The sequence below is a fragment of the Leucopleurus acutus genome (genome assembly GCF_964270905.1).
Source record: "Leucopleurus acutus genome assembly, chromosome: 10".
Classification (NCBI taxonomy): Eukaryota; Metazoa; Chordata; class Mammalia; order Artiodactyla; family Delphinidae; genus Leucopleurus; species Leucopleurus acutus.
Window position 1 is genome coordinate 30,359,371 of NC_139153.1, and position 13,013 is coordinate 30,372,383.

General features: G+C 46.7%; 1 protein-coding gene across 11 annotated transcripts in view; it reads left to right on the forward strand.

Annotated features, from left to right (window-relative positions):
* FHIT (fragile histidine triad diadenosine triphosphatase) overlaps positions 1-12,134 on the forward strand; it is a 1,449,512-nt gene extending 1,437,378 nt beyond the window's left edge. For all 11 annotated transcript variants that reach the window (XM_082848980.1, XM_082848977.1, XM_082848987.1 and 8 more), the window contains one exon: positions 11,830-12,134. The gene's annotated coding sequence lies outside the window, so the exon portion shown is untranslated. The remainder of the gene's footprint in view (positions 1-11,829) is intronic.
* Positions 12,135-13,013: the final 879 nt, after the last annotated feature.

A 13,013-nucleotide genomic window follows, 5' to 3' on the forward strand; every position in this document is an offset into this window, starting at 1 on the left:
GGTCCTTCCCCCATGTGTCCTCAGCCTGCCTTCTGTCTGTGAAAAAAACTTCAGCCGAAGAATAAGTTTAATCAGACAAGTGAGAAAATGCAGAAACAAAGGAAAACAGTCAAACAGGACAAAACGGTAATAGTTCAGTTAGTAAACAAAGCCAAGAACCTTTAGTTCCTCCTCAAGGGCTATAGATAATATTCACAGCCATGTCCTGTGAGCTGTCTTGTAGATACTGAAACCCCCAGGAGGTGGGAGAAGTCACTACATGATGACTAGACTGTAGCCATGTTAGAAGCTGCCATAATTCTGAGAATTGGCCTCACGGAAGTGGGAACAAACCGACGCTGGAACTGAAGATTAACTGTACCTAAAGCAGTCAAGATGACACTGGTCAGACCACCCCGTGACCAGTTTCAAGATGACTGTCAGAGCTGACTGTGCTGTTTCTGCATGCAGCCCCTTCCCCCTCAGCCTGTAAAAGCTCTTGCCCACTGGTAATGGCGGGTGGGGCGGGGGGAGCTGGCCTTTGGACAGGAGTCCACCTCCATCCCCCCTTCCCCCCCACTCCCATTTGCCGGCATCCAAATTAAAGCAAACTTTCCTTTCCACCAACCTTGCCTCTTTATTGGCTTTTGAGTGGCGAGCAGCAAGACCCCCACTGTCAGTTACACTGTTACATCAGAAAGTCGATTCTCCTCGTCTTGGCCATCCTCCCCGACTTTAAGGGACCACGCTGGCCTAGAAGATCATTATTTCAGGAACTGAGAAGGGGAAACCACCACAGAGGATGCTTCATTATTAATGATTCTTAATGATACCACTTATGGAGATCTCATTATGGGCAAGTTATACTAAGCACTTCGCAGCCTTTATTTCAGTTAACCCCCACAACAACCCTCTAGTATTGTCCCAATGTTCACATGTGGAAACTAGGCCTACGGTCGCTATAGGACTTTCCCAAGGACTCTCAGGTTATACGTGGAGAGTCTGGGCAACCCAGGCAGTCTGACTCTGCAGCCCACACTTAACTTTACACTAAAACTGGTGGGTCTCTGTATAGAAATGTCCTCCTCTGCTTAAATCCTAGCTAACTAAAGACAAGAGTTGTACAATGAAGCTGAGGTGCAAGATAGAGCTTACTCTTGCTTCTTCACTAACTTCAGGAAAAGTACCAGTATTTGGTGATTTCTGTGCTGGGGGCTTTGCACAGGTCACTTTATCCAATCATCACAACCACTCTGCCAAAGAGACAGTGCTGTCCTGTTTTCCTATGCAGCATCGGCTATGGGCTGAATATTTCCCTGAAAACTAAAACTGCATTTGATGAAGAGGAGTGAATCACAGCTAATCCGCCGTGGACCACAAGGCATAAGATATTGCATTCCTGGAATCAGTGAGGACTCCCAAGGGCTCCATTCAAAACCTTTCAGTTAGGGTTTCCTTTAGAGATAGGGGGTTTTCACCAAAAGTCTGTAATTAGCCCTTGGATTTCAAAACATTTAGAAAACAGTTGAGAGAGTCAAACAGAAAACAGGATGCGTGTAGCAGACATGGGACTTTGGAACTGCCAACCTCTTCCAAAACCACAGTTGAAGGCATGTGACTCCAGCTTGGCCAGTTAGAGAGCTTCTCTACCGTTTGGTGTATGGACAAAGAGAGAGAAGTCCTAGGAGGGGTGATACAGACTAGACTTGAGGCTACTGGCACTCATCCTGCTTATATTTGGAGAAGTCTGATGCAGGACAATCCCCCAGAGGAAAGGGAGACAAAAGATAAAGGGAGGAGAAGAATTGTCTACAGCCACCCCATCCTTCATAGTTAAAAGGTCGAAAAGGCACTTTTCTCTGGAGGCTCATTTGAAATGGGGTTTCCTTAGTTGGCATCAAGAGTCGTGGCTACAACGTGCGCCCAGATTGCTTGCCTCCTAGAGGACCTCTTTAACCTTGAGGTTCTAGAACTCAACCACCAACTCTTTGTTGAGGTCCCACTTGGAGCCCAACGCTGTCTGAGGCACAGTAGGTGAAGCGCATCCCTGCCCCAGAGATGCTGAGGAATCTGAAGCAACACGACTGATTTTAAGAACAAGCAAGCGTGTAACAGCATTCTGCGCAAGTCGGCAGTACAGTGCCAATCCTACCTGTGGCCAAATCGATTTCTCTACCTTATCCCACCATGAAGTAGTTGACTTTGTGTCAGTTGTGTCTACCACCCCATGCCCACAGACAATTACATGCCCTCCAAGAGCCAGCCCCACGGTCTAGGGTTAGCCAATCAATTTTAATGCACATTTAAGAGATTTTTCGAAGTGTGCGAGTCCTCGCGTAAGATGATAGATCACGTAATAATTAAAGCATTAGAAGAGCCCAACTGAGGATTCTCTTTCCACCAGCAGATATCTTTAGGTCAAGAAGGGCTGTAAAAACCGGCACATCATTTTCATTCCTTTAAGACAGGCAAAAAATGGCCTTGAATGTAATTAGATGTTCTTAGCAATTTTCCTCTAAAACTCCATGTCGTGTTCCAACGAGGCTCAAAAAAGTTAAGAATTGTGGGCATTCTGAGCTGCAAGCTGATGGGGTGGCATTGTTTTGAAGAAGTGAAAGCCCATGATATTGAACGAATCATTTTTTAATTAGAAATAAGCCAGAGTCATAGATAGCTATGGGAAAGGGAAGCTTTGTACCAGGGCTTCCCTTAGCACTCTGCCCCCTCTTCTTATCTCTCTGGTGACTCCCGCAGATTCCAGAATTATCCATTTGGAAAATGCTCAAGGCAGCGAATCAGCATTTATCTGTGACGCCCCTATCAAGGGTTTGCTTTATACTCTCCTTTCAATGATCTGTTGTCTATCTGAGCAGGTTTTTTTTTTTTCTCTTTTTTTTCTTTTTAAGTTTGACGATCTTGTTTGTGGTTAATTTTTATTTCTTTAATCCTTCAAAAGAATGACACTCAATGGAAATGAAAAGTAGTGCAAAAGTTTAAAAGAAAATTATTTCCAATAAAACCTAAGAACTTCCCTCATTCTGGGTAAGGTTTCATGATGCTGCAGTTAAAAATATAGCTTCTTTATATAGAATATCTTATGTCAACTGTTGACCTGACTCTTAAAATACCCATCTATACCCTCAAACTCATCCGAGATCATACAAAAGAATGAACATATTAAAATAGGAAACATGTTAAGTTTATGATCCTTTTAAATGGGACATCAGATCATGTCCCTCCCCTGTACTTTGTAAAGCCAACCAGGACCTAATCACAGGAGGCCTTGTAGGCCACAGAGAAGGACTCCGGATAGGATCCAGTCTCATCTCCCCTGACTCTGCCCCACACTCTTGCCTCCAGCTTTCCTGCTCCCTGGCAGTTACTAGATTATATCAGACAAGCTCCCGCCTCTGGGCCCTGGCATTTTTTGTCCCTCCTGCCTGGAATTCTCTCCTTTCCTCCCTCCATTCTGTATTTGACTGAAATGTCATCTTCTCAGAAGGGCCTTCCCCAAGTTCCCAACCTAAAATAGAGCCCCGTTTCCTCCTGTCCCTTAAACTTGCCTTACTTTTCTTCGTAGTGCTCACGATCACCTGTCATCATATTATAGACTTATTTGTTTGTCTGTACCTTCCACTAGCAAGTAAGTGTCCGAGGACAGGGCCATTGTCTTTGGAACTTAGAACAGTGCCTGGCATCTCAGGGGTGCTCAAAAACACCGAGTGAATGAATGAGTGACAATATTTCTTTAGAATCTAGGCCTTTCTCTGGGCCAGGTACTACACTAAATGCTTCACTTGTGTCCTCTTTAGGCCTCATAACAACTCTATGATGTAGATGCTACTATTTTCCTGATATGTAGATGATGGAACTGAGGCACAGGTGGGCAAAGTAACTTGCCCAAGGTTGCACAGCTAACAGGTCACGGGCCTAACTTGAGCCCAGAGCCCATGCTCTTAAATATTAAGTCAACCCTTTAGATACGCCCAGGGGTCCCCCACCCCCAGAGCAGCTTCACTGTGTGCTCTCCCCAGACACTGTCTTAGAGCAGTGCCGTCCAATAGCAACAGAATGTGAGCTACACATGTCCTTTTACATTTTCCAGAAGCCACGTTAAGGACAGATTAAATTAATGTTAATAATGTTATATTTACCCAATATATCCAAATTTAATCATATCTTTATAATATGAAAAATTCCTAATATAAAAATTATACAAATATAAAAAAATAATGTGATATTTTAAATTCTTTGTTTAGAGTAAGTCTTTGAAGGCCGGTAGATATTTTATACTTTCCGCCCATCTCCATTCAGACTAGCCACGTTTTTCAGTGCTCATTCACCATGTGTGGGTGGTGGCTACTATGCCGGACATTGCACCTGTGAAAAGGGGTTGAGCTCTGGAGTTAAGGAGATCTGGTTCCAATCCTGCACTTACTGTGTGACTTTTTCCCAGCTGTTAAACTGGGGTTCTGATATCTACGCCATGGGACTGAAGTGAAGATTAAATGAGTTTTCCATAAGTAAGGCTGCACACACCTAGCACAGGAGCTGGCCAATCGATACTCTGGACGGATGGCTTTCCCTCCCACCCAGAAAAGAGAAGCTTCTGAGCACAGCCTTCAGGGCCTCTCTCCTCACTCCAGTTGAGCCCTTTGAGCCAGTGCCTCTGCTTCCACTGTCTGCCAGGGGTGGGGAGGTCTCCAGTGGGAGGGACAGAGTGGGGCGGGGGGGGGGGGCCCTGGCTTGAGGCCTTCTCCCCTGGACCATCCACCTGAGCTCTGGAGAATAGGTGAGCCTCCTAGCCCCCTTGCAGGGCACACTTACAGGGCTCTGCATTTCCCCAGGGGTCTCTTCCTGGACAAAATAACCCTTAAAGCCCCAAGGTGAGCAATCAGCTATCTCTCCTATCAGCGGAAGAGAAAGTTTCCATCTCCCTATGGAGAAAAATCCGAGACTCTGAGCATCTTTGGGCTGGAAGGGAGTTTAAAGAGCCATTACTTCAACCTCTGGTTTTACAAAGGAAGAAACTGTGGTCTAGAGAGCAGATACAACTTGCTCAGGCACACACGGTGACGGTACAGGCTTAAAACTAGACCCTTTGCATTGACAGTCTATCTGGACACATGTAGAGATGGAGCCATAGAGATTTCCCTGTATGGGCAGCTGACACCTCTCTACGGGATACGTTCATCTTTGTCTTTTCACAATCTGCATTTCATGCTCAGCACTAGAAACTCGGGAGAAGCAGGGTAGTGTGAAATAGGCACTATTCCCAGAAGCCTTCAACTGTGTTTTCCTGCCAGTTTTCTACCCTTGATCTTTTGGTGCCACATAGAACTTAAACGTAATTCACGTTAGCCTATTTGTGAGTAACTGAAGTAAACCATAACTTATTTGACCATCAGTTTCATAGCATTAAAATACAACATTAAAGATGTCATCTCTGTTTTTGATGAGAGGCTCTGCTTCAGGTAACAGACTTTTATCCATTAGCCTAAGGATTTTTTGGATTGTAATCTCAGCTGACATACAAGGCAAACGGAACACAGTTCTATCAACTTCAGTGCCTTTTAAATGGTGGAAAGGAAAAAACATAATGACCCCATTAGGCTGTTAAACGTGCTGAACCCCGACAAATTCTCACCATCACGATCCTTGAGTATTCGTCTATAATCTCTCAGCAAATATACCTTTTATTCAACTACAGAGTTGTAGACACTCCAGACACACGTGCCATTAATTAAATAACACACTCAGCAAACTCTCAGAACCACTAATTATCAAAGGTAGCCTGTTCCACGCTTGGCTCGAAAATTCCATTATAACAGGAGAGCACAACTAGAGCGAAGGAATATGCTGGAGGAAGGTCACCCTCAAAAGCACGATAAGAAGAAGCTGCCAGACAAAGTAAATGACAAAGCACGCAGGCCTCTTAGCTTTTCCTTTGCCCCTTGGAGGATTTGAAGGAAGGGAAAGTGTTTCACATTGCAGGGACTTTTTCTCAAAATTAGTTTCGTTTGTGGAAGACGGAAGGAAATATGAAGTAATCCTTTTTCATTTCCACTGAGTCTTGGGGAAAAGTAATATCAGCTAAAGATTTAGAGACAAATAAAGGCTGTTCTTCATCAACTCCGTCAGAACGAGGAAGCCTTTTAGGGAGAGTCTTTGCGAGGCACAGATACAGGGACGTGAATGTCCATGGACCAAACAGGGAAGACAGAAGCCTCACCGCCTTCCAGTGGGACACGAGAACATGCCCACGAGCAGCACGAGCTGCCTAGGGGTGGGTTTGCTCTGCTTCGTCTCCCTCCCGACACCTAGCCTCAAAGCTCGTGTAGCTGCATTTCCCAGGACACGAGGGGATGCCGGGCTGCGTAAGTCACTCACAGCCACAAGCGCCGGCATCATGGTGTGTGAGTTTCTGCTGTATAACAAAGTGAATCAGCTACACATATACATACGTTCCCATATCCCCTCCCTCTTTCGTCTCCCTCCCACCCTCCCTATCCCACCCCTCTAGGTGGACACAAAGCTCCAAGCTGATCTCCCTGTGCTATGCGGCTGCTTCCCACTAGCTGTCTATTTTACGTTTGGTAGTGTATATATGTCCATGCCACTCTCTCACTTCGTCCCAGCTTACCCTTCCCCCTCCCCGTGTCCTCAAGCCCATTCTCTAGTAGGTCTGCATCTTTATTCCTGTCTTACCCCTAGGTTCTTCATGACATCTTTTTTTCTTAGATTCCATATATATGTGTTAGCATACGGTATTTGTCTTTCTCTTTCTGACTTCACTCTGTATGACAGACTCTAGGTCCATCCACCTCACTACAGATAGCTCAATTTCGTTTCTTTTTATGGCTGAGTAATATTCTTTGTGTTTGATTTATCCCTTCAAAGAGAAGAGTGACAATGCTGAGTCTGTGGCCACTCCATAAAGGACAGCCCCGGGCTGAGCCCCGACCCCGCCTCAGAGCAGAGGTCCGCATCTCCCCTCCTGAGGGGGGCTGGCCACATGGCGCCCGGAACTGTTTTCTGTGCCCCGCTCAAGGTGACAAATGCGGAGGACTGGGAAACAGACCCTGTTTAAAGGGAAGTTAAGTAACACCCTCTCATAGTAGGAAGTTGTGTTATTGATCTGCAGGTGTAACCAGCCTCAGAGGAACAGTTTTGAGTGAGAAAAAGTGCTGGGAAGTTGCCCTGCTCTCTTGAATCCATCCTCACATCACTGGGTTTCTGGCCACTGCCCTTGGGGAAGGGTAACCCCTTCCTGGCTGTAAATGGGTGGATAATTGCATCGCCTCGGTTCATAGTCAGAGTGGCTCTCTGATCCTTCCCATTTCTTCTCCCCCAGCTTCTTTTTTTACCCACGTACTGTAAGAGATGGCCATCAGCAGCTTTTGTGGTCCAATTTCTGAGGCCAGTTTATTAAGAAAAAACTGAAAAGCAGGGGTCAGGGGTGCCTGCCCTTAGAAAATGGCTCACCTTGCTTTTGCTGTGAGCAAAATGACTTTCCACGGCTGTCTGCCTGTATCTGGAGCCTGCTACAAACCAAGAATTACTTTTTTTTTAAAAAAAGAGAGAGCTATTACAGAGGAATTTTATGTTAGGGTCTCACAGCTTTGTTTTGTGGGCGAGTGTAGTTACTCTGTTTTAAAACCATTTCTGTGTCAGCTTTGGGATGCAGGCAAAACAAGTTAATTTATTCATCCTTGCGGGCAAGAGGCACTACCTTTGATGGACAATACTTGTCCCGTGCGTGTGGCTCTGCTAAGAGGGCAGAGGACAGACAGCCTTAGTAGAAGTTGAATATTTGCCACTGAAGGCTCCTGAAACCTGTCTCCAGCAACTGAATTGCTTTGGGCCTTTGGAGCATTTTCCTGGGAGCACACTCTGGAATTGAATGAAGAGAGAGACAAGCTTGGAGGCTTCACCTTCACATTTAATAATTCCCTGCCAGCCCAGGCCACGCTCCAGATGGTTAGATCAGAATCTCTAGGGCTGGGGTGAAGGCTTGGTATTGTTTAGACCTCCCCAGGGGGTCTAAACCACAAAGTAGGTGAGAGACACTACTTTAAAGAAACAGGAAGGCAGATTGTGTTTTTATGGTCCCCAAAGTTCCTCTGACACTCTACCAAGGTAGATTACCTGGGGTCAGCTCCCACCCAGGTTCATCTTTAGAAAGAGAGACAGTGATCTGTTTCTTAGCTTCAAGACAGAAGGGTCCTCCTCCCCTGGGCCTCTAGGATGGAGGAGGGACAGGGTTAATAGGGAAGAGTCTCCTTCATTGACACAGTAAGAAGAGGTTCCCTTGAATATATGCAGAGGGTGGTTGGAACTGTTGGAAACAGAGGACTCTGCCTGATGGAAGCCTGATGATGCCCGCATGTTTAAGGAAACGTTGACGTGGTTCAGTTCAGACCCCGGCTGGGATCCCCTGGCCCCCTCCTTTTACCCTGTACTTACTCAGGCAGGACAACAAACTCGACTCCAAAGACTTTCCTGAAGGTTTCAGGGAGAGACGGGCAAAAGGATTACAGCCCACACAGCAGATCTTACTCAAAACTTACTTACATGTATATGCGTTAGCATACGGTATTTGTTTTTCTCTTTCTGACTTACTTCACTCTGTATGACAGACTCTAGGTCCATCCACCTCACTACAAATAACTCAATTTCGTTTCTTTTTATGGCTGAGTAATATCCCATTGTATATATGTGCCACATCTTTATCCATTCATCCGATGATGGACGCTTAGGTTGCTTCCATGTCCTGGCTATTGTAAATAGAGCTGCAATAACTAACACACCAGTAAAGCAATTATACTCCAATGAAGATGTTAAAAAACAAAACAAAACAAAACTTACTTACATCTTCTCCATGGGACTGTTTTATTTTCCTTCCTAATTCAAAGCTCCCCTCTCCAAAAATCTCTTCTACCCTGCAGAGCCACGGGGCCTCCCTTCTGTCTCCATTTCCTGCTCTGTAAAGCCACCCCTGCTCTGAGCTTTGTGATGCCACCTGTTCCTCCTCCAGCGTGGCCTTGCAGGGGGAGGGGACAGTCCCAGCTCATCTTCACTGTGTTCCTCAGGAACACAGAAATACTTGAAAAGCACGTGTTCAGGGGGATCAGTCAAACCTCAGACATTCTGGGCTTCTGTTCTCAGAACCCCAAAAGCCCACATTTTCTGGACTGCTCACCTGGCACCCGATTATCTACTGCCTTGCCTCACCCTGTGTGATGGGTTTCCCCAAATGGGCTGGAAGCACCTCGAGGATCTCATTATTCAACTCTTGGCACCCTCCTTAGAGCCTTATTCATGCTTCAGTAAATACATTTGTTGATACGCCCACATGGCATTGAAAACACCACTGCCTAAAGGTGAGATCAGAGGGAAGTGGGGACATGAAGGGCACGTAGTACATGTAGTCCAACCAGAAGATGGCAAGGTGAGTCCGCTGCCCAGATGTGCCCTCCTGGATAATGAGGCCGAATCTCCGGCCTTGTAGCTGAGCCCTGACTTTCACTTGCTTTGACGCTCGTGGGCCTCTGCTGCCTGGTGGCCTCTGCCTTGCCGTGCAACACAGAGAGTAAGCAGTGATGAGGACAGCAGCAGAGGCTCACACTGGTGGGTCCTTCTGATGCGGTAGGCACGGCTCTGAGCGCTTTACGTGTGTTCACCCACTCAGTCCTTCCTGCAGCCCCAACCTTGCACATCTTACGTCACCCACACACACACACGCAGCCAGTAAATGACAAGGCTGGGCTTCCGCCCCAAGTCTCAGAGTCCAACATGTTCACTCGCTGTGCTCTGGCAATGAAAAGCTTCCAGGCTAGTTGGAGAGAAGGAACTGCTGAAGACAGAGCCTTAAGTAGCCAGGCGGACAGCTTGAATGCCAAGGCCGTGTGAGGCATGCTTTGCAGAAGCATCAGAAGCAGACTGACAGAAGGCCTGCTCAGGAATGGACGCACAGGCATCCAGGGAGATTCAGAAATGACAGGGCTGGTGTCGGGAAGGGCGGGTGAAGGAAATAACACAGGGCCGCGGTGTTTAAAAGACCAAAAATAAAACCGAGGGAAACTTCTCCTAGGACATAAATCTGCCCTCGACAGGTGAGGCGGAGGAAAAGAAAGGGCACATCCATTTTCAGGCCTGCACAGGTGCCTCTGACTCAGACTCAATAATCGTTCAAGGACACGGGCAATGATGAATGAGCGGGAGATGACGCACGTGTGCAAAGCAAGATGGGTGGTGCCGGGAACAGCAGGGAAAGATCCCAGCATCACACAGGAATGAGACAGGCCCCCTTCTGCAGGGGGTTGGGGGGATGCAGATTGACTGGTACCCACCCCCTACTTTCCACGCCACACTTACAGACATCAGTGGGCCTGGGGAGGCGGGGAGGGGATCCTGAACCGAAGTGTGAAGGCTGAAGCAGAAGTGAGTTGGTTTCTGTGTTCTGGATCCTGGAAGGGAGCAGATGTAATTCCAAAGGGATGCCCTGCCTGCCCTTTGCTCTCTGGCCTTCTTATGAACTTACAGAAAAAGTATAGCGCTAGACTCACTGAAAACTCACTGCATGAACCAGAGGCTGAAGTGTGTGCCCGTGTGTCCTCACCCAGTGGGGTTGAATGGGCCCGTATTGAGGTATTGAGCATATCCCTGAACTACACACGGGAACGAGCAGGAAGCTGGGTCTTTGCACCTTGGCCTCCCAGGTCTGTGTCCACAGTGTTGCACTCAAAGCCATAAATAGCGAACAGTAAGTGAAAAGCCATGTAAATCTTCACTGAAGTCTCTGGAAAACCCTGAAGGAAAGTCCGTTTGTGCTTCTCCACAGTGGTTCTCAAAATCTCTTCATATATCACACCCATGGTAGCTGCCCCTAATGTCTCCTAAGAGCCTTTTCTTTCAACCTCCCCCAAATTGTATGAAATCTAGCCCGTAAAATTCTGCTCTTTCGCCCCCTCCTATTTAATTTTCCCTTTCCTGGAATGGTCTGCCCTTGGAATGTCCCCCAAGCAAGTCAGCCCCGGCTAATCCAGCTCCTGACCACACCCACGTTACTAACCCCAGTGAGTAAGGCCCAGAAGCCAAGTATCCGACAGCTTCTCCTTTGGGGTAAAGAGAGGGTATCAGAGCTATGAAATACATTTCTATGAGCTAGGAATTATCTTTTTTTTTTTTTTTTTCCCCGCAAATAAGATTAAAGGGCTTCCCCCACTTTCCTGTTTTATAAGTAGAAGTCCTTTGTTTTAGGCCTGGCCTAAACCCTTCAGGTAACTTGGCCTCGAAGCAAAGCGGATTCTGCATGCTACATACTAGCTCAAGAATTCCCCCGATCCAGCGGCGGGTGCCTCAGACTATGATCGTAGGGACGCTTGTTAACAAGCACAGATTCTTGGCCTTCTCTCCACACCGGCTAATTCAGAATGTGGAGGACAGGCTGGAGAAATCTGTGTTTTTCTTACAAGCTTGCCAGGTACTTCTGATAATGTCTATATTTGAGAATCTATTCTTATCTAATTCAAGGTCTGAATTGGCTTCATTTTGTATATAAGACTTGCGTCCTTAAAGCAGATTAAGAGACCATGCGGTTGACCTCTGGGGCCTAGGCTGTGGGCAGAAGCCACAGAACAGGTGGAGATCCAGGGAGTACGGGCATCTGCAGGGCTGGAATCCACCTATGTCACGCCACCGGCCCACATCTATATGGCTTTGTGTAACATGTTAATGGCAATCTAAGAGATCGGCAGTAAGCAGATTTACATTTTGTTTATTGCCATGGTTCAAAAAAAATGCTATTTGTTCTAACTAAATGTCTGGTTTATGTTCTGTCATTTCCAGGCACCAAAGGAACTCAAACAAGTCCCAAGGCATAAGGAAATGGGGCTCGTGCTTTAGGACCCTGCGGCACTGAAAATGAAGCTAAGCAGACTTTATTACATCCTACAATTCGACAGCCTTTTGCAAAGCATCTTATTATGCTTGTGGCAGCAATCGGGGTTATGTTTCAATCACAATGACTGACAGGCTGCCTTCAAAACAACGGCACCCGTGGCCCTTCCACACTTCCTTGGCTATGTACTTAGAATAGAACCTTTTCTAAGTTGTCCCTTGGCCTGGATGGAAATAAAATGATAGTTAAAATATTTAGCTTGCATGTTGGCTAACTTAAAAAATTGACATTTGGGGTCCTCTGAAAGGCACGACTGAGGATAGATCAAATCTCCTGTGCTTCCTGCAAACCAAAGGTTTGTTAAGGCTGAGAGAAGATTTACAGAGTTTCCTTCATGGTAGGTGAGATAATAGAGTAAGAAATGTCCACCTTTTCCTCGGTTTTATTCTCCTCCTGCCTTCGGTGCAGAGAGGCAGATCTGAAAGAGCTTAAGATGGCAAAATTAGCTTCAGGAAACTAATAAACAGGTGATATGCTGGCTAGACACCGTTCTGGGCTGCTGGAGTGGTAGGAATGTAAGGAAGAGAATGGGGCAGCTCTCAAAATTGGTTGAGGAAACATGCCCCTTGCCCGTAACGGTCAATTTCTTTAAGGAAGGATGACAGAAGCAGGCTCTTTCTTTCCTCTAGTAGATTAATAAAACAGGGGATTCGAGTTTATAGAGGAAAAAGTAAAACACGCCAAGAGCACTGCTATACAAAGAGCCCAGAGCAGGACTTCTCCTTTTCACAAAAAGCCTCCTTGAGAATCTCTTTTGGCTTACGGGCTACTCCCTGACCCCAGCACCATCTCCAGCATATGGTGTGTTAGTTTCCTGTGACTGCTGTAACAAGTCACCACGAACTAGGTGGCTTAAAACAACAGAAGTGTGTCCTCTCCCGCTTCTGGAGGCCAGACGTCCACAATCCTGCCGGGCTGGGCTCCCTGCAGAGGCTCTGGGGGGATCTCTGCTCACTGCTGGTGGCTCCTGGCAGGCCTGGAGTTCCTTAGCCTCACCCTAATCTCGGCCTCTCGCTTCACACTCCTCCTTTTCTCTCTGTGTGTCTCTCTTCTTGTTATTGGATTTAGGGCC